Source organism: Dermacentor variabilis, chromosome 3 (genome assembly GCF_050947875.1).
Source record: "Dermacentor variabilis isolate Ectoservices chromosome 3, ASM5094787v1, whole genome shotgun sequence".
Lineage (NCBI taxonomy): Eukaryota > Metazoa > Arthropoda > Arachnida > Ixodida > Ixodidae > Dermacentor > Dermacentor variabilis.
In genome coordinates this window covers 241,214,807-241,230,473 of record NC_134570.1, presented here as the reverse complement: position 1 = coordinate 241,230,473, position 15,667 = coordinate 241,214,807, and positions in this window count along the sequence as shown.

The window sequence follows — 15,667 nt, the reverse complement described above, 5'->3', positions numbered from 1 at the left end:
GCTGGGATACCCTAGTACCTAGCTCATAATCTTTAGTGCAGTGAACATCACCAGGTAGAAACCACATCAAATTGTAAGAGTTATGAATCTTCAGCTTGAAAGTAAATTAGTGCTTTATTTTATTGGATACGTTCCCCTTTTGGAAAGTTCTGTGAACAAAATGAAAATTTGCAAAAGGAACAAATAAGAATTTGGAACAAGCATGCTATCAACACAACTAATGCAGAAGCAGAATTTAGTCACACTACATACCAATAAGGACAGTGTAGGTGTGAGAACATTGCTGATACTTTACTTTTCCACCTATGACAAAGGAAAAAGTATACTCCAGTAATTAAAATGAGAACACAATTCTTGTTACACCAGGTGTGGCGAGCCCGGGAGACAGCAAGAGCCGCAGGAGTCCTGGACCAAGGGCGCCTCCCACACAAGCAGAAAGACACCTGCTTTTCCTTTCTTTCTTTTAATAAATGTTTTTCCTTCTCCTCCTCTTCCTTATAATGTTCTTTAATACAATGGTTTACCTGACTTGGAGGCAGTTTTATCTTGGGTGCTCCTATCTGAATATATGGGAACAGAGAAATAGTTTTTCTCTGAAGCCAGCAGCAGAATTCGATGAGGTTGGTTACATGTAAAAAAAAAACCTGCAATGTAGCGACTGTTTTAGGGGGCAATTTTTTGTGGCAGGAAATATTGAAAATCGTGAAATTAAAAGGACTTCCGTATGAAGTTCACAACTTGATACAAAAGCTATGAAATTCTAAACTTTGTGCTTATATTTGTAAGCTTACTGACTCTCAGCAATTTTTCCTAAATATTCAAGGTCCTAAATCAAAATTATGCAGCCTAGAATGACTAAAATTTAACTTTTTCTCTCAAATGCAACAAATTTCATTGAAATTATTCCAGTAGTTGTCTCAAAAGCATTTCTGCATTTTACATGTATTTGAATGAAGAGATTAGAGTTGGCACTGACCTAAAGCATCCTCCTCAAGGTAAGCACATCATTTCTGGGCGTAAGGCTAGTTATCAGTCGACACTCTGCACTATAAAAGAGAATTGCCTTTTTTTTACACTTTTCCAGCAATTCCAACTTAGTAGCATGCTTAACTGAATGCAGCTAGGAAGAAGGAAATTTGACAATTTTTAGTTTATGTGCAAAATTAATGCATTTGTATGTCACTGAATTTTGGCCTTCATGAGCATTCATATCCTTGAATCTTCTTTCAATGTTGAATCGAACATTTTGTACAATACCTAAAGCAGCCACCAGGCCACCAAGCAACGTAAGGGCAACGAAGAATCGTGTTAGAATATATAGTCGCCTTCCAGGAACGGCCCTTCAAAAACGTATGGAATCAGTATGTCACAGAGTGCATGCCCGCGTCCCTCTCTGGATGGCCGCCATTGCCGCCGCAGCCGCAACGCCGCTTGCACGGCGATGGGGAACAGGGCTCCCCATTGTTCCCGAGCTCGCCGGACCGGTTGGTCACGTGGGTCGACGGAGCCTGACGAGGGACGAGGCGGCTCGGCAAGCGGGCAGAGTGGTTTGGAAGACGGAGCAGCGTGGCCGTGCACCGGGAAACAACTGAAGATGTGGTCGGCAGGCTGAAATCTCCAGGCCGATGTCTTCGCCGGTCGATCGACAGCCGGTGCAAGTCCGTCAAGATCTTCGGCAGCGATCTACCAGCAGCCCGACGCTCTTCAGATCGGGATCTCGGCAAGCACGCCACAGATAAGCCTCGTGTTCCAGCCCGCTCTCAGAACTTTCCGTCGGACTGTACTTCTTTAATCGCGTTTAATCTTTCTTTTATTTATTTATCGCGTGTTCATTGTTGTATGTTCTGGTAGGGTAGTGTTTGCCGCGTTTATTGTCGCGTGTATTTTTCATTTGTGTCCCGTATTTCTTTTGTTATTTCGCGGGTGTTACGAGTTCTCACGTGGTGGGCTTAGTGTCGCGCGCGTGGCGTCAGGGCGTGTGTTATGTGACCCGCACGCCTTCCGCGAGCTAGGACACACTGCTTGTAGTTAGTATGTTCTTTTTTTTCATTATGTATCGGACATGATTTTATTTTATTAAATCGAGTGTGTGTTTGTGCGTCGCCCTCCGTCTCATGCCTCTGGCTCACGGTCGATCAGGCGTGGACCTTATCGCCGGTCAGCAGTCGAACCCTCAATAAACGCACGCGGGGTGGGTTTGTTGTCGCTCCCCTCCGGTTCGGAGAGTGCGACTAGCTCACCACCAATCTTTGACACAGTACGTCGCCCATAACTGCCCTGCACCTTTGAGCGACGAACTTACCTTCGAGGCGTATCAGTGGCCGTCGCACAACGCTTCTTAAAGAATACCGGCTCATTTCACGCAGTAACATGCAGTAACGACGAGATCGGCGCACTGCAACTGACAGTAGAACGCTTCCAGACAACGCGGTCAGTGCGCGCCGCCGTAGCAGACGACGCCGTTCAAGAACCCGCCCCTCGAGCACCTGAGCCTGCGCGAGCTGCTGCGGCCGCCTGACTCAAGCGCTCGCCGCATCGCGATGCATTGCGCTCCGAGTTTTCCACTAAGCGTGGAGCAGACTGTACCAGGGATAGCACACTCTTAAGTTCAACAAATGGCCACAGAGGGCGAAAAAATCGACTGCGCGCCGCTGCTAACAAAGCCAGCGTAGTAGCATCACTTCGGGATGCTTACGTTAGTTCCAACATTTCCCGGTAGAGGCGTCGTCATAGGGGCAATGTTATCTTACAAACTTTCTCTTACAATTACCGAAGCATTTTTGTTACATAAGAAAGAGGGCAAAATTATCATTGCTAATTAGATATTGTACTCTTCTTTAGTAAGTTTATTGTTTCTTCGTCATTATAAACGCAAATAACGTTCAGCATCATTGATCTTTCACGTGACCTCTGGCCGGGATTTAAAATCTCTACCGGTATTTTCGAGTGCACGGCGGCACGGATTCCTTCGTTCGTACACTCAGACTGGTTGCTTCTTTGTTTCTAAAGCTAGTTTCGTGCGCTTCGATGTATCGCGTTATTTAACTTGGGGTGAAGTTACGTGTTTGCAAGCGGACATGTAAGCCCGGAAGTTTAGTTCGGTCGTGAGCTATTCGGAACACGCCTGCATCGAAACGGGAGCTGGATTTTGCTGCGGCTGACAACGGCAATAACGGTGAGTCGTTTAACACCGCTGCTTGAATCGTTATATAACATCCGTCTCATTACCTTCCAGGCGGGCACAAGTTAACGAACTAGATCCTGCATTACATATGGGCAGCCAGGATCTCAGTTGCTGTTTTCTAAATAAACCTTTACTTGCGAGGCCAGCGTTATACACACACAACCAGGAAAGAAAGAGCGATATCGGAACGCGCGTCTCATTTTTCATCTTATTGTAGCCGTGGTCGTAGGTGACTGAGTAACCTTATCAATATACATATTAAACTTTTTTTTCGAGTCCACCGGCAACTTCTTTTGTCCACAAAACCGAATGGTAAAATGAAGTGAAAGTACAGAATTTAATGTATTAAACAGTTGCAAGCGTGATAATTCACCCATATTTCGTACTTGTTGGTTCCAAATGTTCTTCCTGTTCAGTTTGGTTTACCGTAGGGCATTTATTTTTGCAGTAGTGAAGCGGTGCATCACGTTCGTGCAGAAAAATAATGCATCAGTTCTAATAGCTTCCTGACTTTCATGCATTTGCTTGTGGAACCAGCAGTGTGACCTCTTTTAGTGTATAAATGAAAGCACAAATGTTCTCATTTGTGATCTTAATAATACTTAAGCTGTTGACATGCATTGTAGTTAGGCAGACATCAATTTTATGGACAATAGCAATATTTATTTAACATGCTGCTTAAGCATCCTAGAACAGACAGTGTACATTTGCGTGTGTTCTGTAGTTGCAAACCATTACAACATATATGTCACACCTTTTTGCATTTCATATTGCAAAATTTTGCTTTTTCGATTTCTGATTCAGTCAAAATTTCTGTTCGAGACATGCAGTAATGAGGACGGCACCAGTATAAAGCAACACACTCCACGCACTAAACAGAAGCTGCTGCCTGATACAACAAGGTCGCTGTGTGGACGTTGGCTACTACTACAAGGTAAACAACACATGGTTCAGAAATAAATGTTTGATATATGCTGTATTGGCTTGCTGTTTGCAGCAGATATGAATGTTTGTTCATATTTATGGTTCAGTATAATTGGTTCGAACATAAAAGAAAACACACATGAGTTCGGATAATCTGTGCTATATCTCATGTGTCACCGGTCTGCCCCAACAGAGTCTATGCCAAGCACATCTTGGTCATCACAGGAGCTCCTATCTGCACCAACAGGAAGGGGCTGGAGCCGAATTTGCAAGGCTTTTACACCACGAACAAAGAAGCGCATGCAGAAGAATATGGATGAGATGTCAAGTCTGCAGAGGACTCTGTTAAGACTGCAAAGAGCTTCAGCCACCATTCCACCAGCACGGACATTTGGCTGAGTCATCCAGGTAACTCAGAAAGGACTTTCTAGGAATTCTTCGTCTTCAGATGCACCTGCAACATCCGACCAAGCACGGACGACGCTGGCAAAAAGATAGAATTCCGTCAGTTTGCCCTTAATCAGCTTCCTAGCCATGTCAATTCCGTCTGTGCCAAGTGTCATTTTTCTTCTATAAATGCAAGCTTTTTCATTGCCCATTTTTGTTAGAGATCATTCATCCTCATCCAAACATAAAGGTCAACCGATTCTTCGCTGATACTTAATACCAGTCACAGTCTAGTAGCAGTATCTTCTAGTGTATGTTGTCATGCACAATTCCTCTCCTGAAATAGCTGATGCAGCATCGGCATGTGTCTTGCATTAACCTATGCACCATGTGCTATGCGCCATTTTACTTTTCTTGATGTTTTTAGCCCTGAATGTCTGCAGAGCAGAGTGGCTTGTCTCTTGAATGGAAGCTTTCTCATTTTCCATATTCCTAGTCTCGTTGATGATTGCTCTTCTTCCTCGATAGCCTGGGTCATTGCGCAAGCTACACTGAAGTAATTTATTCCAGAATCTGGTTTTGCTGCCCCACTTGGTTGTGGTAACTGTGTTACGTTTCTCAGATGTGGGTGCCTGGTCAGTTGCATTGGTAAGCAGTCCCTCGAGGTAAGCATTCGCTCCTGCAGTCCGCAAAGTGACATAGACTCCCAGTATACACACACCGTAAGTGGTGCTCCCCGTTCGTTCTTGCCTGCTGCAGCCATGGGCAAATTGTGCTTGTGGCCTACCTCGGCCATGATTTGCTCAAAACGGAGACCAGCATATGTGCTTACATGGTCCGAAGTGTATAAAGTTGATAGCCGTATGGGTGGAAAGGCCCGCAAAAATGGCTGCCGAAGGTGATGCCCACAAAAGCGACTTGTCCACATTGAGACAAAGTGGGACACAAAGTGTGAGCCACACATTAACGGCCCTCGCAAGAAAATAAACGTGCAGGTTGGAAAGGAGTTAACGCTAAAATGCCGGGTAGTCCATGTCGCTGCGTTGGTTGCGGCAGCAGATGCCTGCGTCACCCGATTGCTTCGCACTGCAAGTTGCTCATCTTTAACAGCGACTGTCGCTGCAAACAGGTGGGACACTCTGTCCAATCTGTTTCTGCTGCTGGTTGTCGCTCGTTACTTGACCACCACGTGCGACGAAGGCAGGCACTACGCCTGTAGGTAGGCGGCTGAATGTACCCTAAGAGACCCGTGTATGTGAATGCTCACTGTTGCCATATGGTTCGTAGCCAATGTATAATGTATTGTCTGAGCCTTATGTGGTGATTGATTGCTGTTTAATTTCGATTTTATCTCATTTGGTTATGGCTGCCGTGTTATGCTTCTCGAATGTGGCGGCCTGGTCAGTTGCATTGGGAAGCAGTCTCTCGAAGTAAGCATTCGCTCCTGCAGCCCGCACAGCGACATAGACTCCCAATTTTCATGCACCGTGATTCATGCTCCCCGTTCGCCCTTTCCTGCTGCAACCATGGGCAAATTGTGCCTCTGGCCTTTCTCGGTCGCGATTAGGCAGGAACGGAGACCAGCATACGTGCTTACATGGTCGGACGTGTATGAAGTTGGGTGGAAAGGCCCGCAAAAGTGGCTGATGAAGGTGATGGCCACGAAATCGACTTGTCCATATTGAGACAATGTGGGACAACAATGTGAGCCACACATTAGCGGCCTCCGAAAGAAAGAAACGTGCAGGTTGGAAAGGAGTCAATGCTAAAATGATGGGTAGTCCATGTCGCTGCGTAGGCTGCGGCAGCAGATGCCTGCGTCACCCGATTGCTTCGCAATGCAATTTGGGCATTTTTAACGGCGACTGTCGCTGCAAACAGGTGGCACACTGTCCAATCTGTTTCCGCTGCTGGTTGTCGCTCGTTAACCTGACCACCACGTGCGAGGACGACGGTGAGCCGTTTGCGAGCTCGCGTCAATGATTCCAGCGTATCTCGACATGCAAATTTTATTTCTGCTATTGCACGAGAACGTACACTGCTTGTCTTCTGTCAATAAAGTTGCACGTTCTGTTCACTCACTTGTGGCTTGTTTGTATGGGCGTCAGTAGAGGCTCTTGGCAATTAGAACGCACCAGCTACGCGGCAGCGAAGGCATTGAGGCATGCCGCATAGCCGGCGGGACAAGCACGGCGCGTACCAGCGTACGCGACCGGCGAAAAGCGGCCATATTGGATTTTGTTCTAAAAGAAAGTGTACTTCCGCTTCGGGATTGAGCAACGTCATCTGGCGTCCACCTAAGTAAGTTCCATGCGGTGCCGCTGCTTATTTTCGAACCACTGCGAAAGGTACAGTTTCCCTTCTCTAATTTGGTTGTTTATTCTATGACTGTACGTCGTCCTTCGAATAAAACGTCCACGCACACGCGCGTAGGCACACACCGCGCGCGGTACGAAACGCGCCCAAACACGCGCAGTGCAAGAGGCAATCAAGGCGCTGCGAACTAAAGATGGGAGAGGAATGATAGGGGCGTACCACCCGCTAGTTGAATTTGCCCCGCATGCGGCGATCTCAACTCCCGCGCAGCAGCGCCGCTCGCGGTGCCGTTCTTGCCTATACATCTCGGCTCACCCTCGAACACTTCCTTTAATGTACACTGCCAACGGCGCAGGATAGGATCTTGTCGCACTAGACTTTATACGTAAGCTCACGGCAACACCGACAGATATATTTCGACAGTTTTGTACATATAATTCCTATCGCAAAATTCGCAATCACTAGAAAATTCTACTAAGGACCAACTATGCTGCTTCTCTATGTCGTGATAGAGCAGTGAACGATATTTCTAGAAAATGGGTTGCTAGATCTGCGCCAAGGGATTACGCTCGCATTTGGTGACAGTGGCACACAGTCGCACGAACTCGCGGAGGAAATACGGGAGTTCTGGCAGCTTCAGGTGCACTAGTTAATTCAGCAACATGGGCGGCTTTGTAGTTCTACCTTACATCAGAGCAAACTGCACTCGTGAGAAAGGAAGGGCAGCCGCCCCGTTATAGGTAAGCAAATTCAGGACAATTACGCCGCGTCTTCACGCTTTGAGCACGCTCCGACAGCCCGACAAACGCAGCCGATTGTCGCAGCCACACTCGGACGAGCAAATTTTGCTTCTGCGAAGTGAACGTAGCCGGTATTTCAAGACGCATGTTAAATTCATGGCTGTTTCATTCGTGAACATTACATACGTGAAGCAATATTATCAGTGAGCAAAACAGTTTTTATTTCAACGCAAGTTAGTTAACAAGCGTTAGACAGCTGACATAAGGAAGTATAATATGGATAGAACTGAACATGCTCTCAGGATTGGAAGAAGCCTAAAAGCAGTGAAGAAGAAAGTAGGAAGTGGCAAGAATCCGATGTATGCGTTGAAAGACAAAGCCGGCAATATCAGTACTAATATGGATGGGATAGTTCAAGTGGCTGAGGAGTTCTATAGAGATTTATACAGTACCAGTGGCACCCACGATGATAATGGAAGAGAGAATAGTCTAGAAGAATTTGAAATCCCACAAGTAACGCCGGAAGAAGTAAAAAAAAGCCCTGGGAGCTATGCAAAGGGGGAGGCGGCTGGGGAGGATCAGGTAACAGCAGATTTGTTGAAGGATGGTGAGCAGATTGTTCTAGAAAAACTGGCCACCCTCTATACGCAATGCATCATGACTTCGAGCGCACCGGAATCTTGGAAGAACGCTAACATAATCCTAATTCATAAGAAAGGGGACGCCAAAGACTTGAAAAATTCTAGACCGATCAGCTTACTGTTCGTTGCCTACAAAGTATTTACTAAGGTAATGGCAAATAGAATCAGGAACACCATAGATTTCTGTCAATCAAAGGACCAGGCGGGATTCCGTAAAGGCTACTCAACAATAGACCATATTCACACAATCAATCAGGTGACAGAAAAATGTGCGGAATATGACCAACCATTATATATAGCTTTCGTTGATTACGAGAAAGCATGGGATTCAGTCGAAACCTCAGCAGTCATGGAGGCATTACGGAATCAGTGTGTACACGAGCCGTATGTAAAAATAGTGAAAGATATCTATAGCGGCTCCACAGCCACCGTAGTCCTACATAAAGAATGCAACAAAATCTCGATAAAGAAAGGCGTCAGGCACGGAGATACGATCCCTCCAATGCTATTCACAGCGTGTTTACAGGAGGTATTCAGAGACCTGGATTGGGAAGAATTGGGGATAAAAGTTAGTGAAGAATACCTTAGTAACTTGCGATTCGCTCATGATATTGCGTTGTTTAGTAACTCAGGGGACCAATTGCAATGCATGCTCACTGACCTGGAGAGAAAAAGCAGAAGGGTAGGTCTTAAAATTAATCTGCAGAAAACTAAAGTAATGTTTAACAGTCTCGGAAGAGAATAGCAGTTTACGATAGGTAGCGAGGCACTGGAAGTGGTAAGGGAATACATCTACTTAGGGCAGGTAGTGACTGCGGATCCGGATCCTGCGACGGAAATAATAAGAAGAATAAGAATTGGCTGGGGTGCGTTTCGCAGGCATTCTCAGATCATGAACAGCAGGTTGCCATTTTCCCTCAAGAGAAAAGTGTATCACAGCTGTGTCTTAGCAGTACGCACGTACGCGGCAGAAACCTGGAGGATTAATTACGAAAAGGGTTCTACTTAATTTGCGGACGACGCAGCGAGCTATGGAAAGAAGAGTGATAGGTGTAGCGTTAAGGGATAAGAAAAGAGCAGATTGGTTAAGGGAACAAACGCAAGGTAATGACATCTTAGTTGAAATCAAGAAAAAGAAATGGGGGGCATGGGCAGGATATGTAATGAGGAGGGAAGATAACCGATGGTCATTGAGGGTTACGGATTGGATTCCAAGGGAAGGGAAGTGTAGCAAGGGACGGCAGAAAGATAGGTCGGCGGATGAGATTAAGAAGTTTGCAGGGACAACATGGCCACAATTAGTACATGACCGGGGTAGTTGGAGAAGTATGGGAGAGGCTTTTGCCCTGCAGTGGGCTTAATGAGGCTGATGATGATGATGATGAAGGACACAAAACCTTAACCAGGGTTTTGCGCAGTTGTGCGCATCCAAAATTATCCAAAGCCGAAGCCGTCAATAGCATGACATCATTTTGCAGTTGCGTTTCACCATGGGCGAGTACGTTGTTGAGTGGTTCTGAAAGCGCTGCGTTCGGCGCGACTGAAGCCAGGCGTTGCGGCAAGTTACGGTGGCAACTTCTTTCCGTGCTGTGTGATTGCGTTGAGGGGGACCGCCGCCAGCAGCAGCGTGTCGCCGATTTTGTCTTTGCCGACATCGAGCAAGTGCAGCTCGCGGGACCGTCACAAGCGCCCGAAGTGTTGCGGTTCGCACTGCGTCTTTAATTGTGATATGGGAGATCGCAACGCACAGAGACGACCCGATGCATACGAAAGACTACCAGCGGGGAGTGACCTGTGCCATATTTCTCTTAATGTCTAAGGTAAGCGTATAAGCTTTTGTTCCGAGTTTACAAACGGCGCGTGCTCGGCCCTTCCGGTATGGCTACATTTTGCGCCACGTTTCTCTTGGCAGTTCACATGCGTGCGCGTATGTATGCGAAAATATTACTGGCAGACGGAAGCACCAGGAGAGCATTTGAACTTATAGCAAAGGTGTACTGCCAGGAGAAGCAGAGTTCTTAACGACTCTAGTGACGAGTGGCCTTTCGCATCGAAAAATCCGTAGAATATCAAGTACTGCGTAACTTGAAGTGTAGATAAGTATTAGCACCAGTGTGACTTTCGCTGGCGAAGACAGGTCGTCGAAAATACAGCTTGTGTATTCTGAAGATTTACTTGCGCGTTAGGTATATTACCGCGAATAATAAAAGCGCTACACTGCTGTATGGCAGCGTCAGGCGATGTGGCACCACAGATATTTTCGTAGCTGTAAAGCGGCTGCATGCACAAGTGGACACAGCGCTTTCAAAGCGCTGAAACAGAACAAATTTAATGTGAATTTGGCTGCAAGTAGAAAACAGATTAGCTCACAATCTAAGCCTATATATAATGTATTATTTTTTACGTAATCTTTACTTTCACGGTTGTAAATATTTAAAGGCATGAATTTGCTGCAACATTTATATAGTAAATCCTACTAGGCTTAGAAAACCCGGGTGTGTTAAGTGGTGAATTTGTAATATTGCTACTAGATTTTCTATATTGAGTCTGGTGTTTTATGAAAAAAAGGGTCCTTTTATTTGTAGTGTTATGTTAGTGCGTATATTTGCCAAGCAGAAATGAGTTGATAGCAAAGTTATACCTTCCAGTGAGCTGCATATGAACCCAAGTTTATCCTGACTTGGCAATTGTTACGTGTATACAGCAATTTTAAGTATATACAGCTGTAGTTGGCTTAGTCGCTGCAGCATATTTTGTAAAAGGAGAAGGCTATTTATTATTTTACTGCTTCCACCCTTACAAAAAATTGTTGAAAGGTTATTGAAATATCATTGTTCAACGTCAGCAAATGACCTTGAAAGATCATTGGGAATTGTTGAAACATCATTGAGGAGATTGTTGACAAATGTTGATAATTGGCATATCGTTGAAACTATGGGGTATTTCAATGTTGAAAGCCCATTGAAGCATTGTTGAAGCTCAAAATTGAAAGCCCATTCAGGTATTGTTGAAATGTGTCGTTTGTCAATGTTGAAAGGCCATTGAAGCACCGTTGAAGATGTGTTGAGTCTCAAAATTGAACGCCATTGAGGTAATGTTGAAATGTGTTGTTCGTCAATATTGAAAGGTCATGGAAGAATTGTTGCAGATCTGTTGAACATCAACACTCAAATTATGTTGAAAGCCCTTTATGCCCCACTGGGTATTTAGCAGTTTAAACCTGCACTTTCCTTAGAATACTGCTGAGCTATGTTGCATATAATTACCTTTGATGTCACGTTGGTATGTTTGCTGTGAGAGGATAGGCATAAAATTTAAATACAGGCGTTTTGCATTGCAGGCCTCTGTCACCCTGGGCTCAAAAGCATGCTCCTAGATTGGCTGTAACAAGCCATATTGTAAAGCTGCTAGCAGTACTGTTATGTCACTTTTTTCAATTGTCAGAGGGAATGGTCCTCCACTATATCAAGACTGCTGAACTGATGCAGACACAAACCATTTTTCTAGGTGAACTGTTTATTTGTAACCAAGCATCTGTGTAAATGTACAACCATTTGTAGTTTGCGAACATCAGAAACTTCTTAAAAACTAAACGTACAAACTTCCTGCAGCTTGACACCATAACAAAATTGAATACTGAAGATGTAGTCAGTGTGGCCCTCAAGTAAAACATTTCCCAAAAGAAATAAATTTTAAAAAATAAATACCTAAAATAAATGTATAAGCAGACTGACATGACTAAATAAGAACACTCAAAAAAGGTACTTGCTTTCTCTATTGCTTTCTCTTGCTTTCTCTAGTGGTACTATAACGATGGCACGATTTGCTTGAGCCCACAGCACTAAACTGAGACCTGATATGCAGGGTGGTTATCTTTAAGTTTCATGGAATTTATCAAAGACTGGCTGTTGCAGCGAACATAATTCTAGATACAGAGTGCCAAATATTACTTGCTTGAGAAATCAAGACACCATAGTCACCTGATTAACAAAAACTCAGTTCAGTAATGGACGCACTGTTATGCATTGCAGCACGAAAGTAACCGGAATGCCCATGTACTTCTCTCACATTTATGGAAAAATCTCGAAACTGGTGTCATCGTGGAAATTAATTTCAAGTGAATATGTCTTTCAAACTCACTAGCTACAATTTGCAAACTGAAATATTTGCCGTGATGTTATAAGTGAATTATTAAATTTATGAGAATCAGTTTAATGTTTCCATTTCTTGTGCTAGTAATGTCCACCTCTGAATAATCCAGCTCAAGAACAAGAATTGCGCTACCTGGCACAGACAAGTATAAAAAAATCTATACAACTGGAAAAAGGATCAGTGTACAATCCTTATTTGTTGGTTGAATGCTGTGTGCCAATTTCAGTAAACCTTACGTTCTTTTGAAACATGGCAATCACAACAAGTGATGCTTATGGGAGCAGTTTATTATGCTGCATTGCTGTTGCACGATCCAGTTGTGTTTTCTGCCATGATAACGTTCCTGCGCAGGTCATTCCATATCAAGCGACTTATTCATATTAACTGCTTCAGATTTTTATAGGAAGAAACAGCTATTAGTGATGTGCTGGAATACAACAAAGTTACTCCTTGTGTGAGTTCCATTTCAATTTTATTCACTGCCACAAAAAAATAACGAAATTCAGAAAAAGATATGGTTTCATGCAAACATGAAAGGCACATCAATGCCATTACCGGAAATGTTTTGTTGCATTTTAAATTTAAGCCGACTTATACCTATTAATTTTTACTCATGTATTTTAGATAGCAATAAACTATTTTTACACAGTTATGTAAAATGCAGTTTTTACTGAACTCTGACAATGGCACAGATGCACTTGCAGGTGTGCGATTCCATGCCGAATCAACCAGCGTTTTTTTGACACCACACATATAGCTGAAACATTTCCATGTTTACTAGAGTTCAAAACTCGTTACCCAAATTTATTTATTTTTGCCAGATATTTTGTAGCATTTTGGTGACAGCTTAGTTTTCCTGCTCAGCTGAGCTAGAGGACATCAATCAACGTTGTTTTTCAAATGCACGTTGTATTGATCGAGGCCTTCAAATGGTGCACGTGGAAATACGATGAAGTGGTGCAACTGCCAAAATAGCCAATTTTTCATATATTTGAATACTTCAAGTGCTTTTGGCACCGGCAAAAGTGAGTCAAATTGCAATCCGTTAGTTGTTTTCGTAATGAAAAATTCAAAGGACAGAAATTAAATACAGAACGGTAGCCCAGGTGACATAGTATTGCAGAAAAATATTTGAAGCTCTGAAGGTTCAGCTGATCGCCTGTAAAAAAACAAAAACAAATTCTAATCTTTTGCAAGAAGCTTCATGTTCAAGGAAAAAAACAGCTTTTGTTGTTGGCCAAAAAATATGTGATACATTATTGTATAGCTCTACATGTCTGCTATGCATGTGTGAAGTTAAAAAAGGCATTGTTTTTAAATGCGAGAAATTCGTTTTTGAAATTTTGTCAGCACCGACTTTTCTCGGATGTGCGCACAGCTTGCCGGCCGGGAATGCAGACGATAAAGCTGGCTTCGTCTGCAACACAGATGACAGAGAAGCGGTGTTAGGGTTTGCATTTTATTGCCAAGGGACACATGCTCTAACACAACGAGGCCTGTGTTTGGTGTGGGCCAGGTAAACCATACAGCCATTGCACATAAAATATCAATGCGAGGTCTGTTAGAAAAGTATCCGACCTTTGGCTGAAGAAAAAAAACTGGCATAACTGGAGCGTTGGAAACCTAATCACCCTCAAAGTAGTCTCCTTGGGACTCCAGCCACTTCTTGCAGCGGTGCTGCCATTGTTAGAAGCATTCAGAGAAGGCCTCTTTCCGAATGGAGTTTAGCTCAGCTGTCGTGCAGCCATAATGTCTTCTCTTGTCTGCAATCGCGCTCCTTTCAATGGCCTCTTGATTTTGGGAAACAGCCAGAAGTCGCAGGTGGCCATATCAGGAGAGTAAGGAGCCTGTAGAACTACAGGAGTCTGGTTTTTCGCCAAAAAAGTCTGAATCAAGTGCGAGAAAACCATTGTCGTGACGGATGTGCCAATTTCCTGTTGACAACTTCGGTATCTTGCGCCACACAGCATCACATAGGCCATGGAGGACATTCCTGTAGTAGTCTTTAGTGATTGTTCGACCCTGTGGTGCGTACCCGTGGTGTACCACACTGCGGGAGTCAAAGAAAGCAGTCAGCAACACTTTGACATTGCTGCGCACTTAGCGGTCTTTGGTTGGTGACGTGGAATGCTTCCACTGTAACGACTGGGATTTGGTTCCCGGGTCGTAAACATACACCCAAGACTTGTCACCAGTGATTATGGTGTTCAAAAAGTTAGGGTCACTATTTGTGGAATGGAGCATGTCTGTGAGACTTCAACACGAAGTTGCTTTTGCTCCACCGTGAGCAGCTTGGGAACGAATTTCGGCGCAACTATCTTCATGACCAAATCTTCAGTGATAATGGAATGTGGATGAAATGTGCTGATGCCCACCTCTTCCGCAATTTCTTGGATAGTCACACGACAGTCCCGCATCACCACGGGGTCCACTTCGGCAATGACCTGGTCATTTCGGCATGTTGATGGCCAACTGGAGCGTGGCTCGCTCTCCACCGATGTGTGGCCGTCTTTAAACTGTTTGTACCACTCCTTAATTTGTGTGCTGCTCATAGCATAGTCGCCGAAAGCAGCCTGAATCTTCCGAATGGTTTCCACTTGGCTGTCGCCCAGTTTCTGGCAAAACTGGATGCAGTAGCACTGCTCCAGTTGCTCCGCCATTTTCCTTGCAATAAAAAACCGACGAGAGCACTGTGTACTACCTCATTCAAACGCTGCGTCCCAGCAATTCACGCTATTGACAGGCGGGAAAATATTCGTGCACGCGCACAAAGGTTCAAGGGCGCCTGATGAAAACGCGCTTGTTTTATATTCATCAGGTGTTCGCAAAAAAAAGGTCAAATACTTTTCTAACAGACCTCGTACGTATTAAATACATGAGGGGATCCTGCAGTGGCTAAAAGATATGTTTCATGCAGTTTACAAAAAGAAATATCAGCTATTATGTACGCAGTAAATCCAGAAAGACCGCTGATATTGTTCACACAAAGCATTTTAAAGGGCATGTCGCATTGCAATGCAACACAGAGCGAGTAGGACACTTTGTGCCCTGCTCCCTGGAGCCCAATGATGATGCAAGTAGAAAACACCTTCATAATTAAGACTGAAAACCTACATGAGTATGAACAAATTCTTGTGGTGTTGTTTGCTACCACTGTTTCAGAGCCGGAACATGCTCATCTATAAAAGTCATATGTGCCATGTTCAATCTGATGCGGTCAGACACCATTGGCGACCACTTTTTGCGTTCATGTTAAAGAAATACGAGTTGAGACTGCAGCTGCAGCGCTTGACGTCACCTGCCTTCGTAATGATAAAAAAGGC